The sequence below is a fragment of the Chiloscyllium plagiosum genome, unplaced genomic scaffold, assembly GCF_037043375.1.
Source record: "Chiloscyllium plagiosum isolate Xiang-an unplaced genomic scaffold, Cpla_swu_hap1 HiC_scaffold_1, whole genome shotgun sequence".
NCBI lineage: Eukaryota > Metazoa > Chordata > Chondrichthyes > Orectolobiformes > Hemiscylliidae > Chiloscyllium > Chiloscyllium plagiosum.
In genome coordinates this window covers 2,195,462-2,217,026 of record NW_028270139.1, presented here as the reverse complement: position 1 = coordinate 2,217,026, position 21,565 = coordinate 2,195,462, and the positions used below count along the sequence as shown (strand labels likewise).

The 21,565-nt window shown below is 39.4% G+C and overlaps 1 protein-coding gene and 1 pseudogene across 8 annotated transcripts in view; one reads left to right on the top strand and one right to left on the bottom strand.

Annotated features, from left to right (window-relative positions):
* The window catches only part of trim2a (tripartite motif containing 2a), a 170,728-nt gene that overhangs the window by 89,769 nt on the left and 59,394 nt on the right, over positions 1 to 21,565 (top strand). Inside the window, exon 1 of one of the 8 annotated variants that reach the window (XM_043700078.2) lies at positions 18,161 to 18,315. The exons of the other annotated variants lie outside the window; for them this stretch is intronic. The gene's annotated coding sequence lies outside the window, so the exon portion shown is untranslated. Of the gene's footprint in view, positions 1 to 18,160; positions 18,316 to 21,565 lie in introns of those variants that run through there. 8 annotated transcript variants of the gene reach the window in all.
* LOC148152054 (uncharacterized) overlaps positions 1 to 21,565 on the bottom strand; it is a 121,249-nt pseudogene that overhangs the window by 79,541 nt on the left and 20,143 nt on the right.

Genomic DNA, 21,565 nt, shown 5'->3' with positions numbered 1-21,565 from the left:
TTTAATAGAATCATAACATCATGGAGCAGCACAGTGGCTCAGTGGTTAGCACTGCTGCCTCACAGTGCCACAACCTGGGTTTGATTCCAGCCTCTGGCAACTGTCTGTGTCAAGTTTGCATGTTCTCCCCATGTCTGTATGGGTTTCCTCCTACAGTCCAAAAGATGTATAGGTTAAATGGCCATGTTAAATTGCCCATAGTGTCCAGGGGTGTGCAGGTTAGGTTGATTAGCCATGGGAAGCACAGGGTTACAGCCATAGGGCACTCTGTTGGGATTCAACGATGTTTATTCTGCCTTTTGAATGGCACCTTCAGTAAGCATGTTTGTGTAAATCAGAGTGAGTTCTAAAGAATTCCTTTTTGGTTCCTAGTTAATAACGGAATGAGAAGAGGTGATGGTCTTGGCAGTGTATTTCTTGTAAAGTTTTTGTGAGTTGTCCAAATTATTCCTTACCTGTTATTGGCAGGAGGTGATAGGATTGGTTGTAATATGCCTCACAATCTGTGTTCTGTGTAAAACGCAGTTTAGACTCAGGAAAATCACATCTTTTTTTTGTGCTCTCACAAGTGCTCTATAGCAAGGACATTTGATAATGTTATTCAACTCACAAGGACACCAGAGAAATCCTGCTCACAGTCACAGTTCATAAATTGCAAATGTGGCCATAAAACTAAATTACAGCAAAAAATCTAATTAATTTACATTATTACAACAATTACAATGTTGTTATGATTGAGAAGCCCATCTACAGCTTTTCCAAGTTATGGCCTAGTTGTTGGGAGTGAAACGGACTGGTTCTCTTTGCCACTGAAATGTCAGTACCATACAAAAAGAACCAGTTCACTGCACACAGCTCGCTAAGATGTTTACACTGTAATTTGAGTGACCCTCTTAAATCCTTACTTTGTTTTTCAGGCAAGTGGGCAAAGCTGCTTACATCTCTGATTGTTACTTTGTTATGTGTTGAGTAATTAGAATTATATAAGCATGTAAAAAGGAGTACAAATTAATAAAATTTTTGTTCTTCATGATATTTAAGTGTTTGATCATCTTTGTGCTGTTGTATAAGTCCAGCTGTCAGCCTACTGTCCTGTACAAAGAACTAAGCATTAACGCCTCCAATACAATGGCTGCTTGTTCAATGTTGTCACTGGTTGCACTTTTTGCAGGGTTTCATAATCCTTCACTTTCCTGTGAACATAACTTGATTATTTCTGTGGTGCTGGTAAGTAAGTCAAACACTTATTCATCAATAAAGGTGACTGGTCGTGTATTAGTTTAATTTTGTTTCAGTTTTGATGAGAAGAAATTATCACTAATATTTTGCTCAACCAACAAAGTTTGGGAAATCACCTGCAAAGACAATTGAAAACCTATCCCTGTGTTTTTAATGCCAGGGACTGCCTTTAAAATCAGTTTGCTGTAATTGCAACCACCCAGTTTCTAATATAATTGTGAATGGTAAATGAAAATCTGGAGAGCTCTTGTGGCACAGTGATAGTGTCCTTGCCTCTGTTCTAGATGTGTTCGATAATATCCCTGAACATGCCAGTCAGAAAATACCTAAGTGCACTTCCAAACAGAAGATACAAATCTGTCGCTCCATTGTTTTTAAATGGTGCTTAAAGCTACTGTTTCTGAATGCATTACTTAAATTTATCAACAGATAGTTGAGATTTGTGAGTCTGTTGTTAACTGGATTTCAAAATATTAATTCCAAATTTGCAATAATTAACAAGGGCCCAAGTTAGCAGGGAAGAAACAGTACTTGCTGTTCATCTCACTGACAGTTGCACATATAAATTTGATTGATTTTAGAATAAAGACTTTTAGTCATTGGGCAATTCAACTCAATTCAATTCAATATGATCCAGCACTGCACCTTTCACAGGGCATCTCTGGCATGTATGAGCAAGTCAGGCAACAGACCAGCTCTTCAGATTTAATTATTCTCATCAATTCTCATCAGATAACAGATGTATCTAGACAGATACATGAATGGGCAGGGAGCAAAGGGATACAGATCCTTAGAAAATAGGCAACAGGTTTAGATAGAGGATTTGGATCGGTGTAGGCTTGAAGGGCCGAAGGGCCTGTTTCTTGCTGTAATGTCTTTGGTCTTTGTATAGATGATCTAGACATGCTGGACAGGTAGGCAGAATAGTGGCAAATGGAATTGAACACTGAAAAGTGTGAGGAGGGCTAACAAGGCAAGGAGAAAGTGAGGACTGCAGATGCTGGAGATCAGAGCTGAAAATGTGTTGCTGGAAATGCGCAACAGGTCAGGCAGCATCCAAGGAGCAGGAGAATCGACGTTTCGGGCATAAGCCCTTCTTCAGGAGTATGAGGCAAGGCAAGGAGTATGTATTGAATTGTAGGACTGTGGGGAGTACAGAGGATCGGGGGTTTCTCGGTCTCTGTGTCCATATATCATTGAAGGCAGCACAACAGATAGATATTTGAGAAGGCATATGAGATACTTGCCTTTATTAGTCAAGGCATTGAATATAAGAGCAAAGAGGTTATAACACATACCGTGTTAGTTAGGGCACTGCTAGAATACTGTATACAGTTCCAGTATCCACCTACAAAAGGACATGATTGTTCTAGACAGTGAGGAAATTCACCAGCACGTTAGCTAGGCAGGAGCAATCCAGCTATGAGGAGAGACTATATATGCTGGGCTTCTTTTCCCCAGAGCAGAGAAGGCTGAGTGGGAATCTGGTCGAGGTTACAAAGTTTTGCAGAACATTGATAGGGGAGATAGGGAGAAATATAGATGGGTCAATACCAGTTTTAAGGTAAGGAGCATAGAGGAGATTTGAAGAGAAATATGCTCACCCAGAGGGTTGTGGGTATGTGAAACTCACTGACTAAAAGAGTGGTAGAGGCAGGAACTGTCAAGACATTTTAAGAAATATTTGGATGAGCACTTGAAATGCCATATATACAAGACTACAGGCCGAAAGCTGAAAAAGGGATTGGAATTGATCAATACTTGATGACTGGTGTGGGCAGTCAATACTTGATGATCAAAAACTCTGATTCCGTTTAAGACTCATCACTGAACCCCACAGCATCCAAATGAGCAAGTACAGGGCAGGAAATATAAAAATAACATCATATTATTCACTTGAAATAAAACTTGGAAAGTGAAAATGGGATGGAGGGAGTGAGATGAAAGAGATAGACAGAAAATATTAAAAACATTTTTAAAATCTCCGACACAAATTTTTGTCTGAGTGAATGAGATTCCACACTGTAATTTTTCTTTTAGGAGACAGAGAGGTTGTTCGGTAACAATGATCATATCGCAATATTTAAAAAAAAACTCACCTCTGAATGCACCAGCCGCAACCTTGTCAGCCATTTTCAGTTTTGAACAACTTGGCAAGAAACCAAAGCTCACACCAATGCAATCACTTCAATGTTGAGTCTATCAATAAGTATTCTATGTCTGACAGCAATCTTTAAATTTTTGAGCTCAATGCACAGAATTGTGCCAGAATGATTTGTCTATTATATCCCAAAATAACAGTCAATGATGATATCTTCATCTTTACGATTAAAGCCGATTCCTGTAAAGCAGAAATAAATCATAAGACAGCAATCTCATGGTCAGAATTCCTAATCTGATCCTAAAAGACGAAACATTAACAAAACTGTGCTAAATGAAAACTGTCTTTCTATAAGAAGTAATAAGGGTGCTTCCATTGTTGATCTGTGATTTCTGTGTTAAAATCCTGTGGGCTGCTTGAACCTAACTGGCCCAAAGTGGAGTTGAGAACAGCACAGTGACTCAGTGATCAGCAGTGCTTTCTCAAAGCAGCAGGGACCTGAGTCCAATTCCAACTTGTGTGGAGTTTGCACGTTCTCCCCATGTTTGTATTGGTTTCCACCAGGTGGTCTGGTTTCCTCCTATGGTCCAAAGATGTGCACATTAGGTTGACTGGCCATGCTAAATTGCCCATGGATGTGCAGGCTCAGTGGGTTATCCATAGTATATGCAGGGTTACAGGGATAGCAAAGGAGGATGGGTCATGGTGGCATCTTCTTTGGAAGGTTGGTGCAGGCTGAATGGCCTGCATCTGCACTGTAGGAAATCTAGACTCGGCAAGATCTTCTTACTAATTTTGTACTCTTACGACCTCTGACCTTGGTGCTCCCTTTCTCTTGCCATCTTAGTCGCTCCCTTCAGCTGACCTCCTCCCACTCAGCAGCCCATTTCCCTGAACCCCTCACTCCCTCCTTGTTGGGGCCTCATTCATTCTGTGCCACTGAACATCTCTCTTGTTGCACCCACCGAGAGGGGTGAGAACTAGAGGGAGTAATAGGATCCTGAAGCGGCAAAATGGGCAGTGAGTGGTCGGGAATGATGTGGGAGTGGGAAGAATCTGGAAAGGGTCGCAGCAAGTGAGAAGGCTGGGAAGAGGTAGTAGCAGATGGGAGTGAGGAGTTTGAGTGAGGGAAGTGATGTGTAGGAGGGCATGAGATTGGGAGAGATGGCAAGCTGATGGAAGTTTATGGGAGTTGGGAGGGCCAGTGAAGAAAGCTGTAATGTTTTGAAAACAGACTGACTATATGCAATTTACAAGCTATTCTTGGTGCTTGTACAATCACCATTCTGAGTGAAGTTTGTGCTACTTAGAGGAATTCCATCATTTACAAACTCTCCTAATAATGTGCTGCTATAAAGTGCTTTAAACCTGTGAATTGAAGAATGGATACTTTCAAATTGAACGTATCATGCACCAATCACTTGATGCTTGATTCTGCTACATTGGAATATCTTATCATTGTGACAATATAACATGTGACAAGGTTCCAGACATCAAAGAATGAAGTCCTGAACAATTTTGATATAAAACATTTTTAACTATTACGAGATAAAAAACAATGTGTTGGAATTATTTAAGAGAGAAATGGAAGAACAAAGGGACAATGAAATATAGACACTTGAAACAGGATTGTCTTGTCTGAGGGATAGCCAGCAGTTTAATTTTCAATTGCCTTTCTGTAAAGAACACAGAATGTTTTCAGATTCAGCTACTCTCCTGTTCCTTCCTAAGACTCTAATAACACATTCAACTTGTGCTTTTTATTTCTAAATCCCAATCAATCCCACTTCTAGATTTTAGTCAAAATAGTTCTTTGTAATGGCAGGAGTACAAATACAGTCTATTCTGCTATAATGCACGATTCTTCAAAGCGATTGGCTTTAAAGCGATTGAAGAATTTAGAGCATTATTTGTAGAACACAAATTTTCCTCACCTGTATTGGTCATAATGCTATTCCAGTCCTCTAGTTTAAATAGAGCAGCTATTGCGTGATTTTCTTATAATGCAAGATCGCATGAGAATGGGACTATCAAGTTACATCAGAACTGACTGTTGTTCCCAATTCTTTTATTATATTGTCAATTTCAGATTAGCCTTATATTCTAGGAGACGTCATGTTGAGGTTGTACAGGCCGTTAGTGAGGCCATTTTTGGAGTACTATATACAGTTCTGGTAACCCTGCTACAGGAAGGATAAAGAACAAAGAAAATTTACAGCCCAGGAACAGGCCCTTCGGCCCTCCAAGCCTGTGCCGATCCAAATGTACTGTCTAAACCTGTCGGTCAATTCCTAAGTATCTGTATCCCTCTGCTCCCAACCTACTCATGCATCTGTCCAGACGCATCTTAAATGAATCTACCGTGCCTGCCTCTATTATTGAATTGGAGATGGTTCAGAAAAGATTTCCAAGTATGTTGCCAGGACAGGAGGGTTTGAGTTATAAGGACAGGCTGGATAAGCTGGAACTACTTTCACTGGAGTGTAGGAAGCTGAGGGGGTGACCTTTATAGAGGTTTATAAAATCATGAGGGGCATTTCACTAAGGTGGGGGCTTCAAAACAAGAGGGCATCATTTTAAGGGGAGAGGAGGAAGATTTAAAAAGGACATGTGGGGCAATTTTTTCACACAGAAGGTGGTACATATTTGGAATGAACTGCCAGAGGAAGTGTTAGTTGCAGGTACAGTTAGAGCATTTAAAAGACATTTGGACAAATACATTGGTAGGAAAGTTTAGAAGGATATGGGTCAAACTCGGGTAAGTGGGACTAGTTGGTTTGAGAAACTTGGTTGGCATGGAGGAGTTGGACTGAGGGCTCTGTGTCCACGCTATATGATTCTGACTCTATAGAAGTAAGTGAGAACTGCAGATGTTGGAGATCAGAGTCCAGAGTGTGGTGCTGGAAAAACTTAGCAGATCAGGCAGTATCCAAGGAGCAGGAGAATCAATGTTTTGGGCATAACCCTTCATCGGGAAGGATTTAAGCCTGAAACATAGATTCTCCTACTCCTTAGATGCTGCCTGACCTGCTGCACTTTTCCAGCACCACACTTCCGACACCTATGTTAACAGCTTATTCCTATGAGGTCATGTTCAAGTATGAATTTGGTATAATTATTCAGCACTTTGACATCAGTCCCAGTAATAACTGACCGTTATTCTGGAGAGAATTTCCCAGAAGGAAAAACCAGTAAAACTTGCAGATGAAAGATATTGGTCAAACTTGTCTTGTATACATCAAACTGTAGCTCCATTACAGCCAATATGCTAATACAAGGCATTACTGTTTTCATTTACTGTTTTTTTTCCCACTGGCTGTCCTTCATCAGTACATTCTGCACATGGTCATTAATATTCTGATTATTTCTCTGGCTCCTGCAGAGCTGTGCACAAAAAGGTTTAGTGCCATCTTGGTGTTTTATGGGATAACTCATAACTATCAGTTAAAAATGCAGTGCTTCTTTATTTTAGAAACTTTATCCCTTCTAGGTGGAACCTGCTTCCTAAAGGAATACTGTTTCTAAACTCAAGTAACAGCACCTTCTAAGCCTTTCAAAATCTTGCTCCAACATCACAGACCTTTCCATCAATCTCATTTTCTGTAGAAAATGCCACAAAAGGTCTGTTTCTGTTTCTTTCTCAAGGTTTGAAGTTTTTGGTTATAAGATTATGGAACTAGTATATGCTTTAAACATGGAAGACTGAACTGTCACAGTCTATCAATTTCTATTTTTCTCGCATGTTTATTCTTATATTGTAGCTCCTCCATCTTTACTATACTTTTACTCAACTTTCATTAGTTTCTAAATTTCTCCCAATCTCTGGTCCACCATGGATCTTCACAGTGATATGCACTTAAATTTTGATAAATCGAAAAATTATCAATTGTTGCACGATTATTCAGGAAGTTGAACTATGGAGACGTTGTATTTCTATCAATGGTAGAGAGTCTGCCTTGAATAAAGATCTCAAGGTGATGTGAATGAATCAGAATGACAGCAGATATGCAAGCTGTTCAGTTTGTTGCTTTTGTTGGTAAGTTACCACCAGTTACTTTTAATTTTGGCTACATATTAAGAAATCTTACAATCAAGTACTGAAATAATGATTTAAACTTCATTGCATGTAGCAACCAAATAACCCCTCTAGTAAACAAGTTAAGCCTCACAACCCAACCCGATCAAGGTGGAATTTAGCTACTCTCCCAACCAACAGTGTCTGTCTCTAGATGACCAAGATTTGATCATTGTGCAGTGTTCTTTGAAATTCTGCTGTTAAAGAGTCCTGAAGTCGAAGTTTTATAAAATTTTCTGTCCTTCAAGTTTGTTGTGTGACATTATTGATGATTCTTTAGATTCTTTCATCCAAAATATTGACTACTCCTCTGGAACCATCAAGCCTGCAGATTGCCCTGTTATCAGAAGTAGCTTCCTTGTCACATTCAGCATCGACTGTCTGTTTGAAGACATAGCTTTTCTGTGATTTACTCCTTAAATTTGTCTGCAGGGCAGTCATCTGTCCTAGTGGCATAAGGTAGCCATTTATCAAATAGTCGTTAAAACAGCTTTGTTTAAGTAGCTTCTCCCTGGCTGGCTAATGGCTTTCAATTTCTGTGTAAGAGTTTGACTTTGTCTCTTAACAGTTTGTTCCAGAAAGAGTTATTGCTGTTTCTTTCAATCCATAAATAGTTAAAGTTCTGAAGCTTGCTGTAACACACTTTTAAGAGGTATCAAACTCAAATACCAGTTCTAGGGTCAGGCCTTGGGGACATGCGGAATCTGTCATAGTGGGTTAGGAAATCCATTTGATCTGACCTCAGCCCAGTCACTGACAGCTTTAAGGGTCTGAATTTATACTGGGCTTCACAATACTGATTGGCCTGTAGTAGTGGCTAGTTCAGGCAACCTGGAAGTCTGTCAAGGAAACGATGAACTCTCCATGGAGGTTGTGCAGGATATTATTTCCTATGAAATGGAAAGATTACAGAGTGGTATCAATCTCATTATCAATAAGCTACTCATGAATACACATCTTTAATGGAGTGGGAGTTCAAGGCCAACAGAATGGAGTCTAGAACTATAGGGTATCATTGGTGAGAAAGCACTCATTTATATAAGTTGATCTGATCCACCACCATGTTGTTGGCTGCCTCAATGCTTTCAGTTTGTGTGAAACTCACAATAGAATATAATGGTGAAATGTTCTCCGAGTAGAGAAGGGGCATTCACCACTATCAGTTCCATCAGTCCTGCACAGCTACCTCTCACATTTTATTCTTTGTGTATGCAATGTATTCAAAAGAATTATTTTGCACCTTACATTTGCATCAAATCAGAATTTCATAAACCTTATTGTTGACTTTAATTTCTAAGCAATGCAGCATTCTGTGTCTCTGTGTTTGGTAACCTAACTAAGATTAGGAACTCAACATGCTAAACTAATGAAACTAACACACCTCCTGATGCTGTAAGAATTGCTGAATACCTGGAATATGATCAAAGCACAATTACTGCATGGAATGCTGAGCTGTTTAGAATCCGATTTATTTAACTCGGTGTTTTAATTTGAATCACATTAAAAACTGGTGGCTAAAAGGTTAACTCCTTGCTGCTCAGGGAATTCATTTCAATACCTCAACTCTAAAACGAGGGTCTGAAAAGGACTGAAATGACCTTGAACTTTGGCTTAAGTTTTCTTACAATACACATTTTGTAATTTGTAATAAAAGTAATTAAAGGCATGAGAAATCAATTTATTTCTAGTAGTAATTGCAAGGGGCTATGAATTCTGTGAAATTGAAATGAGTATTTTACAGTCAATGAGAACAGCTGTTGAGGGCGTCTCTTTGTGCTTGGTGCAGATGGCTGAACTGCCACAGACAAATTCTGGGAAACACTGCAATTGAGGACGGAAAGTGTGAAAGATAATTTAATTACTATTCTCCTTGGTTATTCCTATAAAAGATCATGATTTCCATTTTGCAAAATGACAGAGAAGGTGGTGCAGCTGTCTTGAATAGTGCTCCATCTTCTAAATGGGCACCACTTTAATTGAAAATTTGAGAAATGTTGATGAGACAAAACAGTCATGTAGCATTTTTCATCTACAATGTGATCATACACAAGTGCAAAAATTATTTATTTAAACATGAGGACAGATAAGTATAAAAAATAGGAGCTGGATTAGCTCACCTGGCCCTTCAAGCTGCTCTGTTATCAATCAAGATCATATCTGATCTTCCAGCTCAACTCCACCCTCCAGCATTATCCCATTACCCCTAACATACCCCATACAATACTCTTATATCCCCGCACCTAAAACAATCCACCAATCCACATCATGAGTAAATTAAATAATGAAGCATCCACAGCTCTCTGGGAAAATCACAATCCTTTTGAACGAAGTAATTTCTCCTTGTCTCAGTCCTGAGTGGTTTCCCTGCCATTCAAAGATTGTGAACCCTATGTTCTAGATTCCCCGGTCCAAGGAAACATTTTCTCAGCAGCTACTTTGTCAAGCTCTCGGGAATTTTCGTGTTTCAATTAGATCATCTCCCGTTCTTCTGAACTCAAAGGAATATGGGCATTTTTTATTCAATCTTTTCTCACAAGACAATCCCCTCTTTTCCGGAATTAAGTCTGTTGAACTTTTGTTGTACTCTCTTGTATGCCTTCCCTTCGGCTGGGAGACCAAGCGTGTAGGCAGGATTTCAATTGTGGCCTCTCCAATGCCTCTATAATTGTAGGAGAATGTATTTACTCTTACATGCTGCTTGGAATATAATAAGAGCTAACATACACATTTCTTTTATTTTTTGTGAAGATTTGTAGCTCAGATTGTGGTTCAGGTTGTAAATTTGCTCGCTGAGCTGGAAGGTTTGTTCTCAGACATTTTGTCACCATGCTTGGTAACATCATCAGTGAGCCTCCGGTGTCTTACAATGTGTGATATTATTTCTGGTTCTTTTTCTCAGAGGTTGGTAAATGGAGTCCAAATCAACGTGTTTATTGATGGTTAAACAGAGAACTTTAACAATTGATGTCATGTCGGCCCAGATAAGGCATTGAAGGTGTTAGCTTCGTGTGAGACTGTCTGTGCATTTTACTTTGCTCAAAAACTGCATGAATCCATGTAAGATTCTGTAAATCCATTTTTTTAGATTAGAGTCAGTCTGACCATTGTGGCACAGACAGTCTCACACAGGGCAGCTCACACCTTCAATGCATTATCTGGGCCGACATGGCACCAATTGTTAAAGTTCACTTGAGAATGTAGCTTTTAAAAGAGTTCTGTGATTTATATTTGAAAGAACTGAGACGAACATGGTCATTCTAAAAGATGAGAGACTTAACAAACAATCCAGGTGTTATTCAATATATAATTCCAGTTGCATCACACTGTACACTTTTGCTATAAATTCTGTGTCTTACAATCTTATACTCCACAATCACCTGTTGAAAGAGCGGCGCTCTGAAAGCTAGTGCTTCCAAATAAACCTGTTGGACTATAACCTAGTGTTGTGTGATTTTTTTTAATTGTGCACCTACTGTTTGCTTTTCATTTAATACAAGTATTTGGAAGCAGTTGTCTTTAAGTGAGTTGATTTTGTATTTGTTTTACAATAGCTAATAAGTTCGGCAGTGTGTGTGTGTTTATGTACCTTCTGTGCCTAGCAGTCTGCTGCCTGTTCTATTAGTGAAAGAAGGAAATCTACAGGGACCTCGGATTCTGCCATCTCAATGGGGTGATGGTTAGGGAGTGGTATTGGGGGGGTGAGGGCGGGGACTAGAAATCTAGAAGCCTCAGAAAAGTATATCCACCATTGGATGTGATTCTTCTATTGAAGATCTTTTATTAAGTAATTCAGACTCCACTAATAGTTACACTGGAAAAAAATTTAAGATAACTTCAAAGTTTGTGAGAAGATTTGTAGCTTGGGTGCTCGTTGTTGTAGTTCTGTTCGTCGAGCTGGGAATTTGTGTTGCAGACGTTTTGTCCCCTGTCAGGGGACATCCTCAGTGCTTGGGAGCCTCCTGTGAAGTGCTTCTATGTTGTTTCCTCCGGCATTTATAGTGGTTTGTCTCTGCCACTTCCGGTTGTCAGTTCCAGCTGTCCGCTGCAGTGGCCGGTATATTGGGTCCAGGTCGATGTGCTTATTGATTGAATCTGTGGATGAATGCCATGCCTCTAGGAATTCCCTGGCTGTTCTCTGTTTGGCTTGTCCTATAATAGTAGGGTTGTCCCAGTCGAACTCATGTTGCCTGTCATCTGCATGTGTGGCTACTAAGGATAGCTGGTCGTGTCGTTTCGTGGCTAGTTGATGTTCATGGATGCGGATCGTTAGCTGTCTTCCTGTTTGTCCTATGTAGTGTTTTGTGCAGTCCTTGCATGGGATTTTGTACACTACGTTGGTTTTGCTCATGCTGGGTATTGGGTCCTTTGTCCTGGTGAGTTGTTGTCTGAGAGTGGCTGTTGGTTTGTGTGCTGTTATGAGTCCTAGTTGTCGTAGTAGTCTGTTCAGGCTTGCAGCCTGATGCATTTGCATGTGTTAGAGGCTTTGTGTATTAATACATAGCATCCTGTTTAATGTAGGCAAAAAGAATTTATACATACATTGCAATTTTTTTTCAAAAAAGGGGGTCATTGAGACAGCCAATCACTGCTCCATCCCCATGTCAACAGCCTGACCAATCAGAATCTACATGGCTGTTACCTGAATTAAGATTGACAGTTAAAAGCTTGTGCTGCATCTCCATGGCAATGATGTCCCAACCAATCAACATCCACTTCTCATGCTTTATAAAATGGTGTCTCTGTGTTCAAGTGTGTTTCTTGAGTCCTAATTGTGATGAGTGCAACACAAAAAAAATCTGCAACTTCCTATCTCCTTTTAGTAATGTAAATGTAGCAAATTGGTCTTTTCGTGAATGATTTTTTTTTCATATAGTGCAGTCTGTAATACTCACTTACAACTTTATTAAATAAAACCTTATTTTGTCCAATATCTGCATAGATACTAAGGTGTATTGAAGGTGAATTGGTATGGTGGGTGTAAGGGCAAAGGGTTGGCATGAGTTAGTTTAGGAGTCATAAAAGGGCCATTGGGAATTGGCATGGAACAGTAGTTTGGCATGGAGGGATGAGACACTGTGGGTTGGTATGGATTGGCATGGGGCATATGTGGCGAGGGAGGGATTGTGAAATTTGGAATCTAGAGGGTGTTTTTCATCTTCTCTTATTTTTAACTAAACTTTGACACAGTCATAATGCACAGAGGCAGGTCTTCTGTGCAGCCCACCCCTGCATCCGGCAGGGAGAGGCTGCAATTTTCTGTGTGTCCCAGTGGAGTGGCTAGTGGATATTGTGTTTTAAGCTCATGTTGAAGTTACACTCATAGTTACAGCATAATCTCAAACCCTTTCTCCCTTTTATAAAAATGAAGAGAAACGGTGTACTTTTTAATTATTGCTAGACTTGTTAACCCAGTTGCTTAGATAAAAATAGCTCAATCTGTTCTTTGTCAGCTTTGGATCGATCTTCAAATGAGTCTTCCTTCCCCAGTGACTAATGTAAATCAGTCTACTCACATCCAGATCAATCCTGTTCTCCAAGTTGAAAAGAGATGCTTATTTCAGATATTAATGAAAGTGCCTAAAGGCTTTTATATTAATGTATGAAGTATTTATTTGCCAATATCATGGTGTAATATCAAGACTCACATTGCTGTTTATTCATACTACTCTAAAGTATTTAGCATATTTTACTCTTTGTTGCTATGTTATCTTTAGGAGATGTTCAAAAATCTGCTCTAATTATACAATTTGAATGTTATGTATTTATGGTAAACATAGTTCCATCACAAAAGGAACGTATGTACTAACAGAAGTCCCAAGTAATGTTTAATACACTTTTCAGTGCAGGCAGAGTTAGCTCATGCTCCTGCATGATTTGCCATTGTCACCCATGAGCACAACACTGCCTTGCTTAACTTGTGAGGTACCGATATACCAAGAGTCACGGTAAATTATAATGATCTAATAATAAATCACTCATCAGAGATTGTTTAACTCCCATGGGTTGGTTTACTTAAAACAATAAACCACATTACAAGTTACAAAGCAGACATTATAACTGATTCTTGTGTGTGCAACTTGCAAATACAAAGCAGACTGACAACAAGGTAGAGTTGCAGCACAATTGCACAGCACACAGTCAAAGAGATGTACAGCAAGGAAACAGACCCTCCAGTCCAAGTCAATCATGCCCTATCCCTATAAACCCTTCATATTCATGTACTCAGCCAGATGCCTTTTAAATGTTGTAATTGTACCAGCCTCCACCACTTCCTCTGCAGCTCATTCTATACATGCATCACCTTTTGCATGAAAAAGATGCCCCTTTGATCCCTTTTAAATCTTTCTCCCTCACCATAAAACTATGCCCTCTAGTCTTGGGGAGGTAGCATGCAAAAAAGACCATGGCTATTCACACTATCCATGCCCCCTCATGATTTTTAAAAAATCTCTAGAAAGTCACATCTTAGTCTCCAACGCTCCATAGAAAATAGATCCAGCCTATTCAGCCTCTCCCTATAACTCAAACCCTACAACCCTGGCAACATCCTAGTAAATCTTTTCTGAACCCTTTCAAGTTTCACAACATCTTTTACAGGAAGTTGCAGGGAGACCAGAATTGAATGTAATATTCCAAAAATAGCCTATACTATGTCCTGTACAGTCACAACATGACCTCCCAACTCCTGTAGGAACCCTTTAAACACAAAGTAAAATATAACGGACATCGTTTCAAAAGGAAGTTGCTTATCTGACAGCCAAAGTTTGCTCAAGATTCACCACTGACTCTTTTCCTAGAGAGAGATTGATGGATTGAATCAAATCTTCTTGCCATTTATCATTTTGTTCCTTAAGTGTTGCTCCAGATTTTGATTTGGAGGTACTGGTGTTAGACTGGGGTGTACAAAGTTAAAAATCACACAACACCAGGTTATAGTCCAACAGGTTTAATTGGAAGCACGAGCTTTCAGAGCGCTGCTCCTTCATCGGGTGATTGTGGTGTATAAGATCGTATTTTGCTATAAATTCTGTGTCCTATGATCTTATACTCCACAACCACCTGATGAAGGAGCAGCGCTCTGAAAGCTAGTGCTTCCAAATAAACCTGTTGGACTATAACCTGATGTTGTGTGATTTTTAACTTTGTCCAGATTTTGAAGCTTCCATTTCACAGTCTGAATTTTAGCTTTCTCTTCATCCAGTATATTTTCTCCTGGATAACCTGCTTTAATAACTGTCCAGTTCTGATTTTTTTTTGCTTTCTTGGAAGCCTGTACACTGATTGCTTCAGTGGTGATTTGGTTTGGGTTTTATCTAGCTGGAAATTTTTCATTACAGAATGATTACTGACTTTTATTTCTGAAGATACTGTCTCATGGGTGACTTTTCTTATGTGTGCTGTGCATCTCTAAGTAAGTTTTTAAGTCTGTCATTTTCTCCAGCATTGCTTTGAACTCAAGCTGAAGTTTCAGTAAAGTCTGAAAGAATTGTGTATGCTGTAAATCAGAGACAAAAGTAAAAACTGCTAGGTGTGACAGCATCTGTGGAGAGGAATCAGAGTCAACTCGGAGTTCTGAGGAACGGTCACTTGACCCAAAACTTTACCTCTGATTAAGCGCAGAACTGCTGACTTTTTCCAGCAATTTCTATTTTTATCTCCAAAGTTTGAGCTGCTCCTGCCAAAGGTGATCTGTTTCTTTGTATATTGCTCTAGATGTTCCTGTAAACTGACACCGGTTTCTGGCGGGGACGAGATGGCTTTTATTGTTGCAGTAAGGTACTTTTTGCGCATAGTCTAACTGCATCAGTGTATGGCTCTTTGTCATTACATCAGCCTTTGCACTAGTGAACTGCCTCCTGAAGAAGGGCTAATGCCCGAAACGTCGATTCTCCTGTTCCCTAGATGCTGCCTGACCTGCTGCGCTTTTCCAGCAACACATTTCCATCTCTGATCTCCAGCATCTGCAGACCTCACTTTCTGCCTCTGCCAAAGGCCTTTTCTGTCAATTGCTTTAAAAAATTGATTGAAAGCTGGGCATTTCCTTTATGCATGCAGAAAGGTCACACCTTTTACACGCCTTGCTATCTTTGAGTGTTTTAGTGTTTTGTGTCAACTGTGTTGAGTGCTTAGGATCTGTAAGCTTTACTGACTTGTGAGGATCATCTCATATTCATATCCATCCTTCAGTCGCTCTTCGATGCTGTAAGTCTTTAGTTTGTCTAAAAACTCTTTCCAGAACACTTCCATGGAAGTGAATGCAATGAACAACTGAACAAATTTGTTTGCTAACTTATAATGAGAGCCCTTTTCTCCACATCGGCTCAAGAAGTGGTCTACAGATTCTGTAGGTTTCTGTTGAAATAATATGAATTAAAATTGATGAACATGAAATGTTATCGGACTCTGAGGGGTGTAGTTGAGAAGGTGGGACCTTCACTGTGAGCTCAGCTGGTAATGGAATTGAACCTGTGTAGTGGCATCACTCTGCATCGCAAACCAGCCGCTCAGCCAACTGAGCTAACCGAAGAAGAAAATGCATTCTTTAGTATTGTAATTGTTGAGGCACTGCTAAACATTTTGGAGGCCTGATAGGAGTCATCCATAATCCATGGCTGTGTATCATTCTGTAGTAGTTTGAAATGTGTTCAGTTTAAAATTTAGAACGGGTTTGGAAAATTGCCTGCGTGTAACCAGTATCAGATGTAAGTCTGGTATTGATTTTGAGTGGTATACATATTTTGGAAATTATTAAAAGCAAAGATTAAGTATGGAACACATCTTTCTGAATGAAGCCGCATTGTCTGGTCATGTGACCTCACAGTAACCGCAGCGGCGCCTTTCCCAACAAGCATGTGAGTTGCCATGGTAACAGTCTGTCGGAGTTGAGATCACAAATTGTTCTATCTGACTGAACAGACCACAGGGGTTGTGAACAGTTTCACTATGTACTGTAATTGGGGGGTTGGTACAGTAATATCAATGCAACAGGATATTAAGTTTGGTGATGGAGGCAAATAAAAGAATGATGGATCAGAGCAGATGTTCCTGCCCTGGTGGGATTCAGTGGCATTAGGCACGAGAATCTTAAAAGAGCTGAAATCTGTTATTGTTATGATGGAGGGGGCATTAGAAAGAAAAGAAAACTATATCATATCCTTTCATCAAATACAGTGAGGGGGTAATGCAGAGAGGAGGATTGTAACACGAGATAGAATAAAAAATATCGACCCACCTCAGACAGACTTCTGAATGGTTTTGTGCTTATTTGGCTCATTAATTATTGAATCATCAAAAACCGGTATTCCAATTGGAGACAGGACACATCTGAATATGTACTGGCTGATATTGTGGCAATTTTACATTGGACCATATTAGTGCCAGTTCAATGGCAGCTCTTTCTCTACAGCTGCTGCATTAACACTTCTTTTACCTTCCACTGCAGTGACCCATTAAACAGTGTTAGATCAGTGTATTCAATCAGAGGTAGCAATGCCTGAGTTATTTTATTCATTCATGGGATGTGGGAATTGTTGGTTAGACCTGCGTTTATGGCTCATTCCTAATTGCTCAGAGGGCAGTTAAGAGTCAACTAGTATGTTGTGGGCTAGACCAGGTAAGGATGACAGACTTCATTCCCCAAGGAAGATATTAAACCTGAGAGGATTTTAAGACTATTATTAAAGGGGTCACTATTAGACAAGCTTTTCTTTTGAGTTCAAATTTCACCATCTGCCATTGTGGGATTCAACGCCATTTCCCTAGAACATTTACCCTGAGGCTCTGAACTGCAAGGTTAATGACATTAATGTTATGTCACCGCCTCCCATCTGATTTAGATGCAGCTTTACAAGATCTACATTTGACAGATATGTTAATCATAATGGTGCCTGTTTTCTATTGAATTCTATTTTATTGAGAAAAAAATCTTCTGTCATGGAGCATTTTATCAAAGGCATTTGGTTTTACAAGTCCAGACGAAACAGCAAGAAATCCAGTCCAAGAAAATGAAGGAGGGAGTATTCTGAAAGAAAGCAAAGATTATGAAATGAGAAAAGTATAAACTGAACAAACTATAGAGATAAAACGAACAACCTTTAAAAGTTGAAATCAATCATATGTTAATTTTTCTACTTGGCTGTCACAAAGATTGCTTAAAGAGCCCATCAGATACAGATTCAATGTAAAAATTCAACTGTGTTTGCAGGTTGGGATCGAGAAGCTTTAAGTAGAAAACTGGAATACAAAATAGATTGCAGATTGTAGGAGAATGACATATTGAGCATTTCATGATAATACAGGCAGATTAGGACTAAAAGTAGGTCTCAGCAGTACATTATTCATTAACAGCCCTGGATTAAAGTTTTTTCTAAATCATTTTCTCTGTTTGTGGTTGCCGTAAAACAAAGAATTGCACATTCTATTGTTCTCCTAAACCCATTGCTTTGTAAAGTATTTATATAAAAGATCAGTTGAAATGTGATAGATGTACCACAGCAGCTATGTCCAGAAGAGCTTTGTTATTTTAGTCCATAATAGCATCCCATTGATCTAATTCAGTGATTTGGTGGAGCTTTAAGAGTACTGATTGATGATTTACAGCAAACCAGCAAATCTCATCGCGGCTGACTACTGCATCCCAATCCCAGCATACTTTGCCTGATCTGCTGCAGTCTCCTAGCACAGAGCAAGAAACATGTACTAAATAAAATTGATTTTGTTTCAATTCTGCTGGGTCTTCCCTGGCCAGTAAAACACTGCTTTTTACTGACTTAGAAATGTTATTGCCATAGCAGATAATAGGGTCACCACTTTTCTGTTTCCATTGGTTTATTTCTTCCCTTCTCTGTCCTCTACATGGAACATCACTACGTGCAGCGAGACATGTCTTTGCAGTACTATGGTAGGATTATACTTCAGATAGTAAACTGCATGTCATTGCCTGAAATATATATTAAACTCCACAATAACTGGAAACAAGACCTTGTGGCTAACGGCTATCTAAAAGAGCTCGAAGTTATTTGATGATTGCAAAGTACTGGACTCTTTCTTGAATGATGTGTTTCTGAGAATTAAGGGTAGGTCTGATCTGTTATTGGTGAATAATAAATCACTGCTGACTCTCCAGCACAATTCCTGCATATTGTTTTGCAGGGAGGGAAGCCAGGTAAGGGTAACTGGGAATTGAAAATAGCTAAGTGTGTTTTGTATGTCTGATTCTAAATCAGAGTCTGAATTAGTATATTATTCTCTTGTAGTCAGAATCAATTTGCTTCACTTTGTGTGTTATGACTCAGCATTAAATAAGAATTGTCGCTCTTGTAGTGCCTATTTAATTTTTTCAGTATGTATCACTGCTGTGGGAGTGCCAATTTTTATACCTTACATGCAGCCCCAGTAATAATTACTTATTAAGCCTCTTGCTTGGATTGGATAGTCTTTAGTAGAAACTGAATTTAATTCAAATCAATATGAGTATGGAGGCAAATTGCATGTTGGTTAATTTTGTCTGGATTTCCAGTTATTTGCCAGTTTCAAGTTCAGCCTGATGAATGACCAGAAGGTAAACAATCACAATGAACTTAATATAACCCTTTTTTTTTAAGCCAACAAACACAAAACGCTTTACTTTTAATCTCTGGCTTCCAGAAGAAGTGCCAAAATCCTCATCTCAAAATCCAAGGTGCTATCTTTAAAAATTTCCTCTCAATGTGAAAATAATTTATTATTAATTTCATCACTAATAAATTACTAAATAAAATATTAAGATGAATTGGAACAAATTTTTCTTGTTTAACAAATTTCCCTTTGTTTGCTAGTTTTATCAAAAGAAAGAAGCAAACATGAAGTAATTTTATTCCCCTTTATGATTAATTTGGGAATGGTGGAAAATATGGTATATTGTGAAAAATTAATCTCTAAAAGGCACAAGGTATTTCTTAACTTTCAGTTCTTTGACCAAAGTGCCAAATATGTAATGCAGAATTGAACAGAATGACACAGATAATTTCTACACTCAAAATAACCAATGAAGGAATAAAGCAGTTTCATTTAATCTGGAGTGGAGATTCAGAGATTTGAATGATGCGGGCTATGATGAGAAATGTGGCAGTCTTGGGTGAGAAGTCCAGCAAGGCCTATCTTAACTTTGAGAGCAACTCACTACATCTTTTAAACTGGTTCTGAGTGTCAAGGTAAGACTCTCACGAGGGAGTGACAAGTTGCCTATTCCATGGGATTATTCCTGGTTAATAACCTTAATGGCACATCTCACCTCATTAATATGAAGTTTCCTATTTTACCAAATCCAGTGAGCAAACTAGATGCTGAGAATTCTTGACTTGAATTCAGGGGCTTACCTAGTGACTTTGACGAACTGCCTCTTCCAAGACCTCTGTATTGGATACCAGGCACCAGCATCTCAGGGCATGGTTCATGGATACTGGCCACATTGCCACTGGCCATGGAGTGGGGGGATACAACATATGCAAGCTTCTAAGTTCCCTCATGACATATGCTGTGCTGTTTAGCACAAATACAAATCCAGTATGTTTGTCAGCAGTCCTCAGTCAAGTTAAGTGCAGCCTCTGATACCAGTCAAGGAGCTTGGACATGGTCATTCAGTTACATGTGGTCGTCTGCACTGTAGGAATGCATCACCCATTTAGCAGGATCTCCAGGTCTCTGCCCCCAAAATGCAGGATACCAAATTTCCCTTGTCTCTCATGTCCAGGGCAAATATCCTGAACAATGCAGGGCAGTCCTGGACTAACTGTTCTTGTCCCAAATGCTGTAATGACTTTTAAAGGTGCTAGGATTGGCAGACACTTTATGGCAAACTCTCAGCAGTGGCAAGTTGTTCCGAGAATGGCTCTTAGTAACAGGCGATAATGGGATGACATCGGTGCCATGCAGTTAATGAGGCGAGTTTGTTAAGGCATGGCCAGAAACCCTTCAGAAAACATGATGAACCTGACACAACCAAAACATTGTCCACCACAATTCATGACTGGATATGGCAGGACTGCAGAGCTTAGATCTGATCCATTGGCTGTGGCATTGTTTAATTCTGGCTATATTATGTTGCTTACACTGCTTGGCATGCAAGAAGTCCTGTGTTGTAGCATCACCAGGTTGATACGACATACTCTTGGCATGCCTCCTATACTCTTAATTGGGCCAATTGTGGTGGTGACACTCACTTATGGTGATTGACCAGAACTGCTACAACTTAATTTATTGAAGGTCAGTGTTTATTGAGTAGAGACTCTCAAAAAGGAGCTCCAAATATTTATTATGATATAGCACGAACAGTAATAATTTCTTTGGATAGGGTGGTCACTGCCTTTGTATTGCCTGTTCACTTCTGCAATACTGAGTGGGCACAATACCCTCTGCTAGAGTTTACATGCATCCATCTGCAGGAACTTCGTTTTTCTGTTGTGAAAGTCAAAATTGAGAAAGAATCTTTCTGCATGCAGTGATCTATCACTGAGCAGTAAGATGTTGGAATGTACTAAATCCCTGTATTGTATGTGAGAACTCTGGGCTTAAGTTAAATCAAATCTCTTTTTGATTAAACAAACAAAAAAGATGCTTGAAATACTCTCAGACAGCATTCGTGGAGAAGGAAACAAGAGTTCATTTTCCAGTTTGTGACCTCTCATCAGAATGGGGGATAGTTAGATATGTAACAGGTTTTCAGTAAGCAGGGATGAACAAGGACTAAAGGAAGATTTGTGATAGGGAGGAAGATGTTCTTACAAACAGGAATGATGATGGACCAAGGAAAAGGACCAAGAAATGAAAGCTGTGTCCCAGTCAATAAGTGGAAATGAAAATAAGAGAAAAACTGTATAATGAAAATAAATTGGGCAGAGACAGAGTGTACACTCTGAAATAATTGAACTCCATGTTGAGTCTGGTCAGTTATAAACTAAAAGGGGCCCATGTGAAATTTGGGGCGCTGTTCCTCAAACATACATTGGGCTTCGTTGGAAAAGTGCAGTTGGCCAAGAGCAGAGGGATCAGCGTGGCAGCAAGATGAAGAATTAAAATGACAGGCCAATGGCAACTTGGCCCATGTTTGTGAACTGCTGGGGATTTACCACAAATTTACAATATCACAGTTTACCCGATCAGTGTTTGATCTC